Source organism: Dipodomys merriami, unplaced genomic scaffold (assembly GCF_024711535.1).
Source record: "Dipodomys merriami isolate MVZ:Mamm:240054 unplaced genomic scaffold, mDipMer1.0.p SCAF_58, whole genome shotgun sequence".
Taxonomy (NCBI): domain Eukaryota; kingdom Metazoa; phylum Chordata; class Mammalia; order Rodentia; family Heteromyidae; genus Dipodomys; species Dipodomys merriami.
In genome coordinates this window covers 3142185-3158902 of record NW_027206157.1, presented here as the reverse complement: position 1 = coordinate 3158902, position 16718 = coordinate 3142185, and positions in this window count along the sequence as shown.

Here is a 16718-nt window from a genome sequence, read left to right as displayed (position 1 = left end):
CCTCACCCTCATCCTCACCCTAACCCTCACCCTCACCATCACCCTAACCCTAACCCTAAACCCTCACCCTAACGCTAACCCTCACCCTAAACCTAACTCTAACCCTCACCTAAAGCATTAACCCTAAACCTAAACTTCAGCCTAAAAATAACCCTAACCCTAATGCTAACCCTAACCGTAACCCTCACCCGAGCCCTCACCCTAACCCTAAAACTAACCCTAAACTTTACCCTAATGCTAACCCTAACCCTAACCCTCACTCTCATCCTAACCCTCACCGTCACCCAAACCCTCACCCTAACCCTACAACTCAACCATACCCTAAACCTCACCCTCACCAGAAACCTCACCCTCATGCTAACCCTCACCCTCACCCTAAATATAACCCTAACCCTAACCCTAATCCTAAAACTAAAACTCTCCCTCACCCTTAGCCTCACCCTAAAACTAACCCTAACCCTAACCCTCACCCTTACCCTAAACTTCAACCTAACCCTAACCCTAACCCGAACCCGAACCCGAAACCTAACCCTCATTCTCACGCTAAACCTCACCCTCACCATCACCCTAACTCTAAACCTAACCCTAACCCTTATCCTTACCTTAAACCTAATTCTAACCCTAACCCTCACCCTAATCCTCAACATAACCCTACCGCTAACACTAACCTTCAACCTCACCCTAACCCTAACCCTAAACTTCACACTAACCCTTACCCAAATCCTAACCCTAACCCTCACCCTCACCCTAACCTTAACCCTCACCCTCACCCTCACCCTCACCCTAACCCTAACGCTTACCCTAAACCTCAACCTTACCCTAATCTTCACCCTCATCCTCAACCTCACTCTCAATCTAACCCTAACCCTAACTGTAACCCAAAACCTCAACCTCAGCCTAAACCTAACCCTAACCCTAAACCTCACCCTAACACTTAGGCTAACCATAACCCTCACCCTAACACTCACACTAACCCTAAATCTAAACACAGCACTCACCCTTACCCTAAACCACACCCTCAACCCAAACCTCACCCTAACCCTAACCCTAACCCTCACCCTAACCCTCATCATAACCCGAACCCTAAACCTAAACCTAAAAATAAACTTCACTCTACCCCTCACCCTCACCCTAACCCTAACCCGAATCCTCACCCTACCCTCACCCTAACCCTAACTCTAACCAAAACCCTAAACCTAATCCTCAACCTAACCCTAACCCTAAACCTCACCTAACACTTAGGCTAAACATAACCCTCACCCTAACCCTCACACTAACCTTAAATCTAAACACAGCACTCACCCTTACCCTAAACCACACCCTTACCCCAACCCTCACCCTAATCCTAACCCTAACCCTCACCCTAACCCTCATCATAACCCTAACCCTAAACCTAAACCTAAAACTAAACTTCACTCTACACCTCACCCTCACCCTAACCCTAACCCTAATCCTCACCCTAACCTCACCCTAACCCTAACTCTAACCCTAACCCTCACACTCACCCTAACCCTCAACCTAACCCCAACTCTCACCCTAAACCTAACCCTCACCCTCTCCTTAACCCTCACCCTAAACCTAACCATGACCCTCACCCTAGCCCTCATCTTAACCCTCACCGTAACCCTAAACTTCACCCTCACCCTAACCCTAACCCTAACCCTCACAGTAACCCTAAACCTCACCCTAACCCTAACCATACCCCTCACCTTAACCCTCTCCATAAACCTAAACCTAAACCTAACCATCACCCTCAGACAAACACTCACAGTCACCCTAACCCGCACCCTAAACCGAACCCTCACCCACACCCTAACCCTCCCCCTCAACCGAAACCTCACCCTCACCCTAATCCTCACCCTCAACTTAAACATCACCCAAACCCTAACCATATGCCTAAACCTCACCCCAACCCTAACCCGCGCCCTAACACTCACCCTCAACCTAGTCCTCACCCTAACTCTAACCCAAACCCTTACTTAACTTTAAGACTCATCCTCATCCTAAACCTAACACTAAACCTACACTTAACCCTAACCCTCACACTAACCCTCACCCTAACTCTCAACCTAACCTTAACACTCACTCTCACCATAATCTTCACCCTAAACCTTACACTTACCCTAAACCTAACCCTAACCCTAACACTTACAATAAACCTAAACCTCACCCTGACCCTAACCCTATTCCTCACCCTCACCCTCACTCTAACCCTAATCCTAAACCTAACACTCACTCTAACCCTAACTCTAACATTAACCTTAAATGTAAACCTAACCCTAACCCTCACCTCATCCCAAAATCTAACCCTAAACCTTACCCAAAACCTAAACCTAACCCAAACTCTCACCCTCACCCTAAACCTAACCCTAATCCTAACTCTCACCCTAAGCCTCACGCTAACCATAACCCTAACCCTAACACTCACGCTCACCCTAAACCTCATCCAAAACCTTACCCTCAACCTAGCCCAAATCCTAACCCTCACATTAAGCCTAACTTTCGCCTTAACCCTAACACTACTCCTCAGCCTAAAACTCATCCTTAACCTAACCCTAATCTTCACACTTAACCTAACCCGAAACCTAAACCTAAACCTCACCCTAACCCTAACCCTCACCCTCACCCTAACCCTCACCACACCCTCAGCTGAACTCTAACCCTAACACTAACCCAAACCCTCACCCTCACCCTTAACATAACACTAACCCTAACCTTCACCCTAAACCTTATCTAACTGAAAACCTCCCCCTCCCCCTAATCTTCACCCTCACCCAGCCCTCACCCTAACCCTAATCCTAAGATTAAACCTAACCCTCAACCTCCCCCTCAAACTCACCCTCAGCCTAACCCTAAACCTAACCCTAATACTAATCCTAACCCTCACCCTCACCCTCACCCTAACCCTAATGGGAACAATAACCCTCACCCTAACCCTAAACCTAACCACAAATTTCACACTAACCCTAACACAAAACCTACCCCTAACCCTGAACCAAACCCTAAGCCTCACCCTCACCCTCAACCTCACTCTCAGCCTAACCCTAAATCTATACCTCACCCTAACCCTAAGCCTAACCGAAACCCTAAACCTAACCCTAACACTAAACCTCACCCTCACCCGCACCCTCACCATAACCCTAACCCTAACCCTAACCCTAACTATAACCCTCACCCTAACCCTAACCCTAAACTCACCCTCACCTTAATCCTAACCCAAATCCTAAACCTCACCTTAACCATCACCCTAACACTCACGCTAACCCTAACCCTAACCCTCACCCTCACCCCAACCCTCACCCTAACCCTAGTGCTAACCCGAAATCTCAACCTCACCCTAACGCTCAGCCTAAAACTTACCCTCACCATCACCCTAACCCTTACCCTAACCCTCACCCTAAACCTAACCCTAATCCTAACCCTCACACAAACTCTAACCCTCAACCTAACCTCACCGTAACCCTAAACGTTACCCTCACCCTAACCTCACCCTAACCCTAACCGTGACCCTCACCCTAACCTCACCCTAACCCTAACCCTAACCCTAACACTCGCACTCACCCTAACCCTCACCCTAACCCAAACTGTCACCCTAAACCTAACCCACACCCTCACCCTAACACTAACCATAACCCTCACAATAAACCTAACCCTCACTTTAACCCTAACCATACCCCTCACTATAACCCTTACCCTAACCCTAACCTTAACCTAACCCTCAGCCTCAGCCTAATACTCACAGTCACCCTAACACTCAACCTAAACCTAACCCTCACCCACACCCAAACCCCCACCCTCACCCGAACCCTCTCTCTCACCTTAACCCTCACCCTCACCTTAAACATCGCCCTAACCCTAACCCGCACACTAACCCTCACAGTCAACCTTATCCTCACCCTAACTCTAACCCTGACCATTACCTAAACTTAACCCTCACCCTCATTCTAACCCTAAAACTACACCTAACACTAACCCTATCCCTGAAACTAACCCTCACCCTAACACTAACGCTAACACTAACACTCATTCTCACACTAACCCTCACCCTAAACATTACCCTTACCCTAACCCTAACCCTAACCCTAACACATACATTAAACCTAAACCTCACCCTGACACTAACCCTACCCCTCAACCTCACCCTCACCCTCAGCTTAACCCTAATCCGAACCCTGATACTCACCCCAACCCTAAATCTAACCCTAACCCTAACCGTAAACCGAACCCTAACCCGAACCCTAAAACTAAACCTAACCTTAAACCTCACCCTAAACCTAAACCTAACCCTAACCCTCACCCTCACCCTAACCCTCACTCTAACCCTAATCCTAACCCTAACCCTAACTTCCTACCTCACCCTCAACCTAACTCTAACGCTAACCCTAACCATAACCCTCACCCTCACGGTCACCATCACACTAACCGTAATCCTATCACTAACCCTCACCCTCACCCTAACCCTAACCCTAAATCTCACAATAAATCTAACCCTAACCCTCACCCTAAACCTAACCTAACCCTACATCTCACCCTATTGCTAACCCTAACCCTAACTCTCACCTTCACCCTCACCCTAACCCTCACCGTCAACTTAACCCTCTCCCTAACCATAACCCTAACCCTCACGCAAACCCTCACACTCACCCGAACCCTCACACTCACCCTAACCCTCACCCTCACCCTTAACATCACCCTAACCAATACCCTCACCATAACCTTCAACCTAACCCTAACCCTCAACGTCACCCTAAGCCTAATCCTAACCCTATAACCCTAATCCTAAACCTAACACTCACCCTAACCCTAATCCTCACCCTAAATCTCAACCTAACACTTTGCCTCACCCTAACTGTGTGAGACAAACACTAACCCTCATCTTAAACCTAACCCAAACGATATTCCTCACCCTCACCTTCACCCTAACCCTAACCCTAACCCTAACAATAATCCTAACACTAACCCTAACCCTAACCCTAACTCTAACACTCACCCTAACCCTAAGCCTAACCCTAAACCTCACCCTAACCCTAATCCTAACACTTACTCTCACCCTAACCCTAATCCTAAACCTAAGCCTCACCTTACCCTAACGCTCACCATAACACTAACCATCACCTTCAACCTAACCCTCACCCTAACCTAAACCTGACCATATGCCTCACCCTAACACTCAACCTAACCAAACCCTCACCTTAAACCTCACATTAACACTAACCTAACCCTAACCCTAAACCTAACCTTCACCCTACCCCTAACCGCCACCCTAAACCTAACCCTAACCCTAACCCTCACCCTACCCTCACCCTGACCCAACCCTAACCCTAACCGTCACCCTAATCCTAACAATCACCCTAAACCTCAATCTAAACCTAACCCTCATCCACACCCTAACCCTCACCCTAACCCTAAATATCACCCTAAACCTAACCCTAACCATAAACCTAATCTGCAACCTAACCCTAATGCTCAACATAATCCTCACCCTAACTCTAAGTAAACCCTTACCTAACTGAAACCCTCACCCTCACCCAAACCCACACCTTAGCCCTCACCCTACCCCTAACCGTAACCCTAACCCCCATCAAGCTAACACTAACCCTAACCTTAACCATCAACCTCACTCTCACCCTAACACTAACCCTCACCCTTACCGTCACCCTAACCATAAACTTAACCCTCTCCCACACTCTAAACCTCACCCTAACCCTAAACCTAACCCTATCACTTACACTAAAACTAAACCTCACCCTAACCGTAAACCTACCCCTCACTCTCACCCTCACCCTCACCCTTACCCTAATCCTAACCCTGACACACACTCTAACCCGCTCCCTAACCTTAACCCTACCCCTTACCGTAACCCTAAGCCTAACCCTAACCCTAACCATAAGCCTCACTCTATCGCTACACCTAACCCTAAACCTTACCCTCAACTGCACCCTAACCCTCAGTCTCACCCTAACCTTCACCCTAACCTTAACTCTACCACTCAGCCTAACCCTCATCCTAAAACTAACCCTAACCCTCACCCTAACCCTAACCATAACCCTCACCCTCACCTCACCCTAAACCTAGCCCTAACCCTAATCCTCACCCTTACCCTCACCCTCACCCTAACCCTAATAATAACCCTAATTCTAACACTAACGCTAACCCTAACCCTAACCTTAACTGTAAACCTCACCCTAACCCTAACCCTAACCCTCACACTAACCCTAACCCTCACCCTAACCCTAACCATACCCCTCAGCCTAAACCTCATCCTAACCCTAACCCTAATCCTCACCCTAAACCTTAACCGAAAACAAGACCTAATCCTAACCCTCACCCTACCCCTAACCCTCACCCTCACCCTCACCCTCAGTCTAACCCTAAACATAACTCTCATATTAACCCTAAAATTCACCCACAACCTCACCCTAACTCCAACCCTAATGCTAACTCTAAACCTCACCCTCACCCTCAACGTAACTCTAATCCTAACCCTAACCCTCACACTCACAATAACACTAACCCTATCCCTAACCCTCATGCTAAACCTGACCCTCACCCTCACTCTCACCCTAAACCTATCCCTAACACTAACACTAAAAATAACCCTCACCCTAACCCTAGACCTAACCCTCACCCTAACCTTTACCCTAACCCTCACCCTAACCTTCACCCTAACCCTAACCCTCACTCTAAACCACACCCTAACCCTCACCCTCACACTAAACATCACACTATCCCAAAACCTCACCCTAATCCTAAACCTAACCCTCTCCCTAAACCTCACCGTCACCCTCAACCTCCCCCTAAGCCTAACCCTAACCCTAACCCTAATTCTAAACCTAACACTCACCCTCACCCTCACACTCAGTCTAACCCTCACCCTAACCCTGGCCCTGACCCTCACCTTCACCTAACTGTAACCCTAATCCTCACCCTCATTCTAACCCAAACCAAAAACCTAACCCTCAACCTAAACCTAACCCTCACCCACACACTAACCCTCACCCTAACCCTTACCCTCACCCTCACCCTATGCCTAACCCTAACCGTAACCCTAATCCTACACCTAACCCTCACCCTGACCCGCACACTACACCAAAGTCTACACCTCAGTCTAACCCTCACACTAACCCTAACTCTAACCCTAATCCTCACGCTAGCACTAACCCTAACCGTAACCCTCACACTCACTCTAGCCCTCAGCTTCACACTAACCCTAACCCTAACCGTCACTCTAACCCGAACCTTCACCCTAACACTAACCCTCACCCACACCCTAACCCTCACCATAATCCTAATGCTAACCCTAACATTAATCCTCACACTAGCCCTCACCCTGACACTAACCCTAACACTAACCCTAACCCTAACACTACCCCTGACCTAACACTAACCCTAACCCCAACCCTTACCCTAGCCGTCACCCTCACCCTCACCCTAACCCTAACCCTAACACTCACCATCACCCTAATCCTCACCTGTACCCTAACCCTAACCCTCACCCTAATCCTAAAGCTAACCCTTAACCTAAAGCTAAACCTAACCCTCACCCTCACCCTTAACCTGACTCTCACCCAAACCCATTTCCTCACCCTAAACCTGAGGTTCATTCAAACCCTAACCCTCACCTTAACGCTAACCAACACCTAACCCTAAATCTAACCCACACCCTCAACTTCACGCTAAGCCTAATTCTAATCCTAACCTTCAACCTGACCCGAACACTCACGATAACGCTAACCTTAACCCTCACCCTCACCGTAATCTTAACCCATGCCAAAAACCCACCCTAACCATCACCCTCACCCTAATCCTAACACTAACATTAACCCTCACCCTAACACACACCCTAACCCTAACACCAACCCTAACTCTCACACTAAACCTCACCCTAACCCTTACACTCACCCTAACCCTAACCCTAACCCTAACCATCAAACTAACCCTAACCCTAACCCTTACCATCACCCTAACGATAACCCTAACTCTAACCCTATCCTTCACCGTCAACATAACCATCACCCTAACCCAAACCCTCACACACACTCACCTGACCCCTCACTCTCAACCTAACCCTCATCCACACCCTCACCATCATTCTAAACATCACATTAACACTAACCCTCACCCTAACCCTAACCCTAACCCTCACCTTAACCGTCACCTAAACCCTCACCCTCACCCTGAGCCTAACACTAAACCTAACCCTAAACCAAAATCTAAAACTAAACCTCACACTCATCCTCAGCCTAACCCTAACCTTAATCCTAACCATAGCCCTCACCCTCACCCTCACCCTAATTCTAACCCTAAACCTAACCCTACCCCTTACCCTTAAGCTAACTCTAACCCTAAATCTAACCCTGACCCTAACCCAAAACCTCACGCAAACTCTAACGCTAACCCTCACACTCACTGTAACACTCACCCTAACCCTTACTCTAACCCTAACCCAAAACCTAACCCTCAACCTCACACTAACCCTAACCCTCACACTAAGCTAACCCTCACCCTAACCCTAAACTTAACCCTCAGCCTAACACTCACCCTAACACTAACTCTAACCCTAATCCTCACCCTATCACTAACCCTAACCCTAAAACTCACCCTTCCCATTACCCTAACCCTAAACCTAATGCTCACCTTAACCCTCACCCTAACCCTCACCCTCACCCTAACCCTATCCCTAACCCTAACACACACCCTAACCCTAACCCTCACACTTACCCTAACCCTAACCCTCATACTCACCCTCACCCTTAACCTAACCCTAAATATAACCCTAACCCTAACCATATCCTTCAACCTAATCCTCACCCTCACCCTAACCCTAACACTAACCTTAACCCTCACCCTAACCCACACCCTCACCCTCATCCGAACCCTCACACTCACCCTAAACCTCACTCTCAACCTAATCATCACACTAACCCTAACCGTAACCGTAACCCTAACCCTAATCCTCACACTAACCCTAACCCAAAACCCTAACCCATACCCTAACCATCACCCAAACCCTAACCCTAACCATAACCATCACCCTAACGCTAAGCCTAGCCCTAAACCTAAACCTCACCATCAACCTAACCATCACCCTAACCATAACCCTTACACACACCCTAACCTTCACCATAACCTGAACCCTCACTCTCACCCTAATCAAAATCCACACCCTCACCCTCACTCTAAACATCACACTAACCCTAACCTTCAACCTAACCCTAAACCTAACTTGCACCCTAAGCCTCACATTCACCCTCACCCTCACCCTAAGCCTAACACTAAACCTAACCCAAATCCTAAATCTCACACTCACCCTCACCCTCACCCTCACCCTCAGCCTAACCCGAACCCTACACTTAATCCTAAACCTAGCCCTCACCCTCAACCTCACCCTAACTCTAACCCTAACCCTAACCCTGACCCTCACCGTAAAACTAACACTAAACCTAATCCTCACCCTAACCCTAAACCTCACGGAAAAGCTAATCCTACCCTAAACCTCACACTAACCCTCACACTAACCTTACTCTCACCCTAAAACTAACCCTAAACATCACCCTAACCCGAACCCTCACTTTCACCCTAAATATCACACTAACCCTAACCCTCACCCTAACCTTAAACCTAACCCTCACCCTAACCCTCACCCTCACCCTGAGCCTAACACTAACCATAACCCTAATCCTAAACCTAACACTCACCCTCACCCTCACCCTCAGCCTAACCCTAACCCTAACACTAATCCTAACCGTAGTCCTCACCCTCACCCTCACCCTAATTCTAAACCTAACCCTAACCCTAACCCTAACCTAACACTAACCCTAAATCAAACCCTCATCCTAAGCCTAACACTAACACTCACCCTCACCCTAACCCAAACCGTAAATATCACCCTCACCCTAACCCTCACCCTAACCATAACCCTCAACCACACCCTAACCCTCACCCTCACCTGAACACTCACACTAACCCTAACCCTCACCCTCACCCTAAATATCACACTAAACCTAACCCTAACGTTCATCTTAACCCTAACCCTAACCCTAACCCTAACCCCAAGCCTCACCCTAACCTTAACGCTCACCATAAACCTGACCATTCCCCTCACCGTAACCCTCATAATAAACCTAACCCTAACCCTCACCGTAAATCTAACCGTTACCCTTACCCTCACCCTAACCCTCAACCTAACCCTCACCCTAACCCTCACACTAACCCTAATCCCCACCCTTACCCTAATCCTCACCCTAACCCTCACCCACACTCTAAACCTCCCCCTCCCCCTAACGCATTTCCTCACCCTAACCCTAACCCTAAACCGATCGCTCACACAAACCATAACCCTCACCCTAACCCTTACTGTCACCCTAACCCTAAGCCTAATCTTAACCCTCACACTAACTTGAACCTTCACCCTAACCGTAACCCTAACAACACGCTAACCCTCACCCTAACCCTAAACCCAGCCCTAATCCTCACCCTATTCCTAAACCTAACCCTAACCTTCACCCTCACCCTAAACCACACCATCACCCTGACCCTCACCCTAACACTAACCCTAACCCTCACCCTAACACTAAACCTCACCTTAAACCTAACCCTGTCACCCACACCCTAGCACTTACCGTAACCCTAAACCTAACCCTAACCCTCACCATCATACTTACCCACACCCCAGCCTAACCCTAACCCTAACCCTAATCCTAACCCTAACCCTCACTCTCACCCGTAAACTAACCCTCACCCTAATCCTATCCCTGTCCCTCACCTTAACCCTAAGACTATCCCTAAAAATCACCTTAACCCTAACCCTTACCCTAACCCTAACCCTCACCCTCACTCTGACCCTAACCCTAACACTAAACCTAACTCTCACACTAAACCTCATCCTAACCCCAACGCTAACCTAACGCTCACCCTAATCCTCACTCTAACCCATATCTTAACCCTAACCCTAACACTAACCCTAACACTAAGGTTCACCCTAACCCTATAGTTCATCCTAATCCTAACCCTCACCCTCACCCTAACCCTAACCCTCACACTAAACCAAACCTCACCCTATCCCTAACCCTACCCTTCACCCTATCCCTCATTCTAACCCTAATCCTAACCCTAAACCTCAACCTAACCCTAACGCTAACCCTAACCCTAAAACTCACCCTAACAATAACCTGCATGCTAAAGCTAACCCTAACAATCAACCTCACCCTAAGCCTCACCCTAGCCTTACGCTCACCCTAACCCTAACCCTAACCTTAACCCTCACACTAACCCTAATTCTAAACCTCACCTTAACCCTCACTCTAACCATCACCCTCACCCTAACACTCACCCTAACCCTAACCCTAACCCTACCAGTAAGCCTCACCCACACCCTAACCCTAACCCTCAAAGGAACCCAATCCCTCACCCTAAACATCACTCTCACCTTAACCCTCACCTGAACCCTAAATCTAACCCTCACCCTCACGATAACCCTCACCCTAACCCTCACCCTAACCAACCCGAACGCTAACCGTAACCCTTACCGTAAACCTAAATCTAAATCTAACCCTCACAATAACCCTAACACTATCCCTAACCTTCACCCTCAACCTAAAACTCACCCTAAATCTTACCCTCCCCCTAACCCTAAACCCAACCCTAACCCTAATATTTACAATAACCCTAACATTAAACCCCAACCTAAACCTCACCCTAAACGGAACCGTAACCCTAAACTTCCCCCAAACCCTCACCCTAACCTTAACCCTCACCCACACCCTAACACTCACCTCACCCTAACCCTCACCTTCACCCTAAACCTAACCCTCACCCTCACCCTAACCCTCACCTTCACACTAAACATCACCCTAACTCTAACCCTAACTCGAATGCTAACCCTAATCCTCACCCTCACCCTGACCCTAAGCCTAACACTAACCCTAAAATTAATCCTAGACCTAATGCTCTCTGTCACCCTCACTCTAACCGTAACCCTAAACCTAACCCTAACCCTCACCCTCACCCTAACCCTAACCCTAACCCTCACCCTAACCCTAACCTTAAATCTAACCCTAACTCTCACCCTATCCCTCCCTAATCCTAACACTAACACTCACCCTAACCCTTACTCTCACCCTAACCCTCACTGTAACCCTAACCCTAGCCTCACCCTCATCCTCACCCTAGTCCTCAACCTAACCCTAAACCTACCCCTCACCTAATCCTCATCCTAACACTAAACCTAACCCTAACCCTCACCCTAACCCTAAACCTAACCCTTTCCCTCATCCTCCCGCTAACCCTCAACCTAACACTTACCCTCAACCTAACCCTAACCCTAACACTAACTCTAAACCTCACACTAACTCTAAACCTCACCCTAACCCTAATACTAAACCTCACCTTAACACTAACCTTCACCCTCACCCTCACCTTCATTCTCAGCCTCACCCTAACCCTAACCCTAATCCTAAACCTATCACTCATGCTCACCCTAACTCTAACCCTAACCCTAACCCTCTTCCTAACCCTCACCCTAAACCTAACCCTAACACTAACGTTCACCCTAACATAACCCTCACCTTGACCCTATCCCTAACCCTAACCATAACCCTAACACTAACCCTCACCTAACACTAACCCTAACCCCACCCCTAACACTAACTGTCACCCTCACCCTAACCCTAACCTTAACCCTCACCATCCCCCTAACCCTCACCTGTACCCTAACCCTAACCCTCACCCTAATCTTAAAGCTAACCCTTACCCTAAACCTAAAAGTAACTCTCACCCTCACCCTAACCCTAACCCTTACGCTGACCCTCACCCAAACCCTTTTCCTCACCCTAACCGGATCCGTCCAGCAGGTTCAGTTATTCGTTATACTCGAGGAGGCACCTCCTAAGAACCATGGGGGTGAAAGAGAAACGAGACCAAGCGCATAAAGAAAGACAAAGTCAGTCTGAGTCGCGTCAAGGTCTGCTTTATTAAAGTGAGGCAGGTTTTATATACCTGAAGGGACAGGGGAAGGGAAAGAATGAAAAAACTTTGCAGAAGCAAGGGTGAGAAGTCCCGGGGTCAGGGCTCGGTCATGCTTTTCCTTTGGCCGTTGTGCTAGTCGTTCTAAGAAATATTTATGGTCAGTCAGGCGCCATTTGCTGAGTGCTGGAGATAAGAGAAATGTTTATGGTTAGTCAAATGTTGTCTCCTTAGGGCTGGAGGAATATTTATGGTTAGCCAAATGTAGTTTGCTTAGGGCTGGAGGAATCTTATCTTTCCATACACTTTCTTGGCTCCCAACAAATCCCCCTTTCTTATTTAGAAAATTGACCATCAATTGTTGGCTGCTCTTTTTAAGGGGGTGACAGAGGCTATGTTCCTCTAAGGGCCCAGGGTTTTTTTCCGCTCCCGAGCGAGCGTCCTCACTCGGGGAGGGGAGTTTTACAGGCCTTGGCGTGTTTTTTGAGGAGACGGCTCTTGTTTATGCATGCCAACCGTTAAGCACCAGAGCTTGACACTCAGGGGTCTTGGGTTTTGGGATCTCGCGGATCCATCCCCCTGCAGTCTTACCTGCACCCTTGATTATAGCATTTCTTCTTCCTCCCATAGGTGCATCCTCCCCCAAGCGGAGGGGCCTATAGGAGGAGGGGCGAACCTGTCCCTTATGGCAATAGGTCTTGCCCGTTGAATGGTCAGAAGTTACGAATAAGAAGAAAGATTTTCTAAATAAGAAAAAGGAAATGGGGGCTGTTTCCCACTGGAGCAAGTTCACGGCAAAGCACTAATTAAAAGCCTAGGGTAAATGCTCGATCTCAATGCCTTAGTCCGCCATATTGAGGTGATGGTGATGAACCTGTATGGGCTTAGAAGACCAGAGATTAATCTGTTATTTAATAAATTAAGTCAGGAAGGTCCAAGTCTGGAGTTCTAGCTGCATCTGTAAGAGAAAATTCATCATCCTCGGGGGGAAGGTTTCCCCTGGGTTATAGCAAGCCATGCACCTGTTTTATCAACAAATTTTCCAAAGGTAGGTTATGAGAAAACATCCTATCTTAGGTTATATGGAGGGCCACCTTACCACTGCCTACATGCCTTGTTGAGCCAGCCTGTACGGCCTCTATATGTAGTGCTACCCAGGTTAAGCTTCATAATACTCCTGTCATTGGATGTTTTCTAGCTTTTTTAGGAATCATTAGGGAAGAAGTGTATGGCATTGCAGTCCTTCTCTAGGGGTGGCCGCGGTGTGCTCCGTGGGGTCCTCCCAAGTCTCTAAGCGATGATAATGCACCGAGATCAAATTTTTGGAAGAACAGAATCTATTTGATCTTTTATAAAGCACTTAAGGTGCTGAAAAGCCCAAGAGCCAAAGGAAACAAGCAAAAGTAATCCAACAAGGGGACCCAGGAGGGGAAGAACCTAGGTTAAAAGTCCCCCTCAAGCAGCCCAAATAGGGCGCTCAAAAAAACTCGTGTCGCCGTCTTTCAATCTCCTCCTGATGTTTTTAAACTCGATCTCTTACAATGCCAGACTTATTGGCATAAAAACAGCACTTTTCCTGTAAAGTTAAGCAAATGCCACCTCTGTCAACAGTTAAAAGATCTAAACCTTTGCGATTTTGTAAAGCCACCTCAGCTAATGAATCTAACTGATCCTGAAGATCTTTAACAGATTGATAAACTTTAGTAATAGCATCAGCTAATTGTTGTGAAAGCTTGGAGTATGAGGAGACAGCAGTGGCTAATCCTGCAGTCCCAGTGCCTAAAGCACCAGCCACTCCAAGTCCTATCAGTATGGGAATAAATTGTACCACCCTTTTATGTCGGGGAACAAAATAATCAAAGTCAGGAATGGGTACTAGCTCATCTCCGGAAATCAAGTCAATGTCTGGGAGTAAAATAGCTGGAATACAGAGCCCTGTCCAATTTTGGGGAAGTACAGTGTAGGCCATATTATTGCCACAAACAAAAACCTGGCTCTGTTGTAAGAATAGGGAGGCAGAAACATTAATAACATTGTTGCACAGGGAAAAGGAGGATATCCCAACATCAATGTCATACTACCTGGGGAAGTTTATAACACTCTTTGCAATAAAACAATTAGCACGGATGATCAAACTGAGGTAGTCACTCTGGGAGGTAAGGGTTAGGGAATCTACAGTGTTACAGGCTTGTGATTGATTAACACTTGGCCTAGTCTGCTGGGCTGATCAAATGGCCCTTATCTTGAGCCCCCTAAATCGGGAATTTTTACACAGGAATGCGGAGGAACATAATCTTTGTTCCTTATCTTGGGTCCCATTTGGCCATTTGGGGAATTTACTTGTTAGCCCTTTATTTACGATTACACAGCTTGTCCCAGGGCCAACATCTAGACTCCGAAAGTTTTTATATATCTCCAGGGAGGGGAAGGGTCAGTGCTAGCGCAAGCAAGTTTACAGAAGCAAAACCAGCAGTTAGCAATTGTAAAATGTAACTCTAATTTTTAATCTTTTATTCCCTCTTTTTTCTTTGGGCTAATTTTAATCTTAAAATTTAGGGGGTTCTTATCTCAGTCGTAGGGGTGTCTCTATATTATCTTGTGGGGTGTCAGTTGTTCTCAATGCTTGGTATTTGGATCTCAGAACTAATAGACGGACTACGCTGATCTTTTTCTTTAACAAAAGACACCATTCTGTTAAGTATACAAGGTCTGATTGTAACAGAAGTAACAGTACCAGAGACCCTTACATTTTTTTCCACCAGTCCTGACTCGTGTATCGTAGTTAACTTAATTTTATACCAGCTTTACTTGTAAGCTCCAGTTTGAAGACAACTCATACCATCTGCTACGTACTTAAACTTTTTGAGGTTTGTCTTAAAGACAATCCTTACTTTTTAAATTTTCCCAATTCCCTTTCCAAGGCTTTCTTTACTACCTTTTTTTTTTTTTTTTTTTTTACAATTTCTTGAGCATCTTTGTGGCTGGAGTTTAAAAACTGCCCAATTTTCCTTTGGCTTGTGGAACCTTTATCTTAGAACAGCGTTAAGGCACCACTGTGATGCAGAAGCTTGCTAGATTTTAAGGCTAACAGTATTACCTTCATTGATAATACACTTAGGTTATTACCATACCAGAGCCAAACTAGGCTGTGACCATAGAGTGGATTTTCAGTCACTATGCACTGAAGTGCCTAAGGCAAGCAAGCCAGTGATATTCTTGTCCCCAGTATCCACTGTGGGAATACAGAGGATTTTTGGATATCACCTAAAAGAATGTCTCATAAGATCTCAGATTTAGCAGCAGTCAACCAGGATGCAGACTCAGATGATGGAATCAGGCAGGAGGTCCTCGTGGCTGTCAGGCCATCGTTGATCTTTACCCATCAGGGTATGCAGCAGCAGCAGCAGCAGCAGCAGCAGCAGCAGGGTCTCTCAGTGGCTCCAAGGGACTGTCACACCTCATGCTGGGCTGTAAATTCCTACACAGACTGGTTAAGGATACATTGCATGGGCTTGGCAGGCTTTGATCCTGCTGGTTTTTAAGATCTTTAAACAATAGCCCAGGACAATTTACCAAAATCGCAACTCTTATTACTAACCAGATATTTTTGTAAATAGACACAGAAGGCTCAAAAGGCTTAGCCTTGTAGCCATCTCTGACAGATGCAGTCTCCACACCTTGAACACCTACAACAATTAACACTATTCTTTATGCCTTTTTTTCATCTATGTTGCCTCATTTCTCCAAAATTTCTG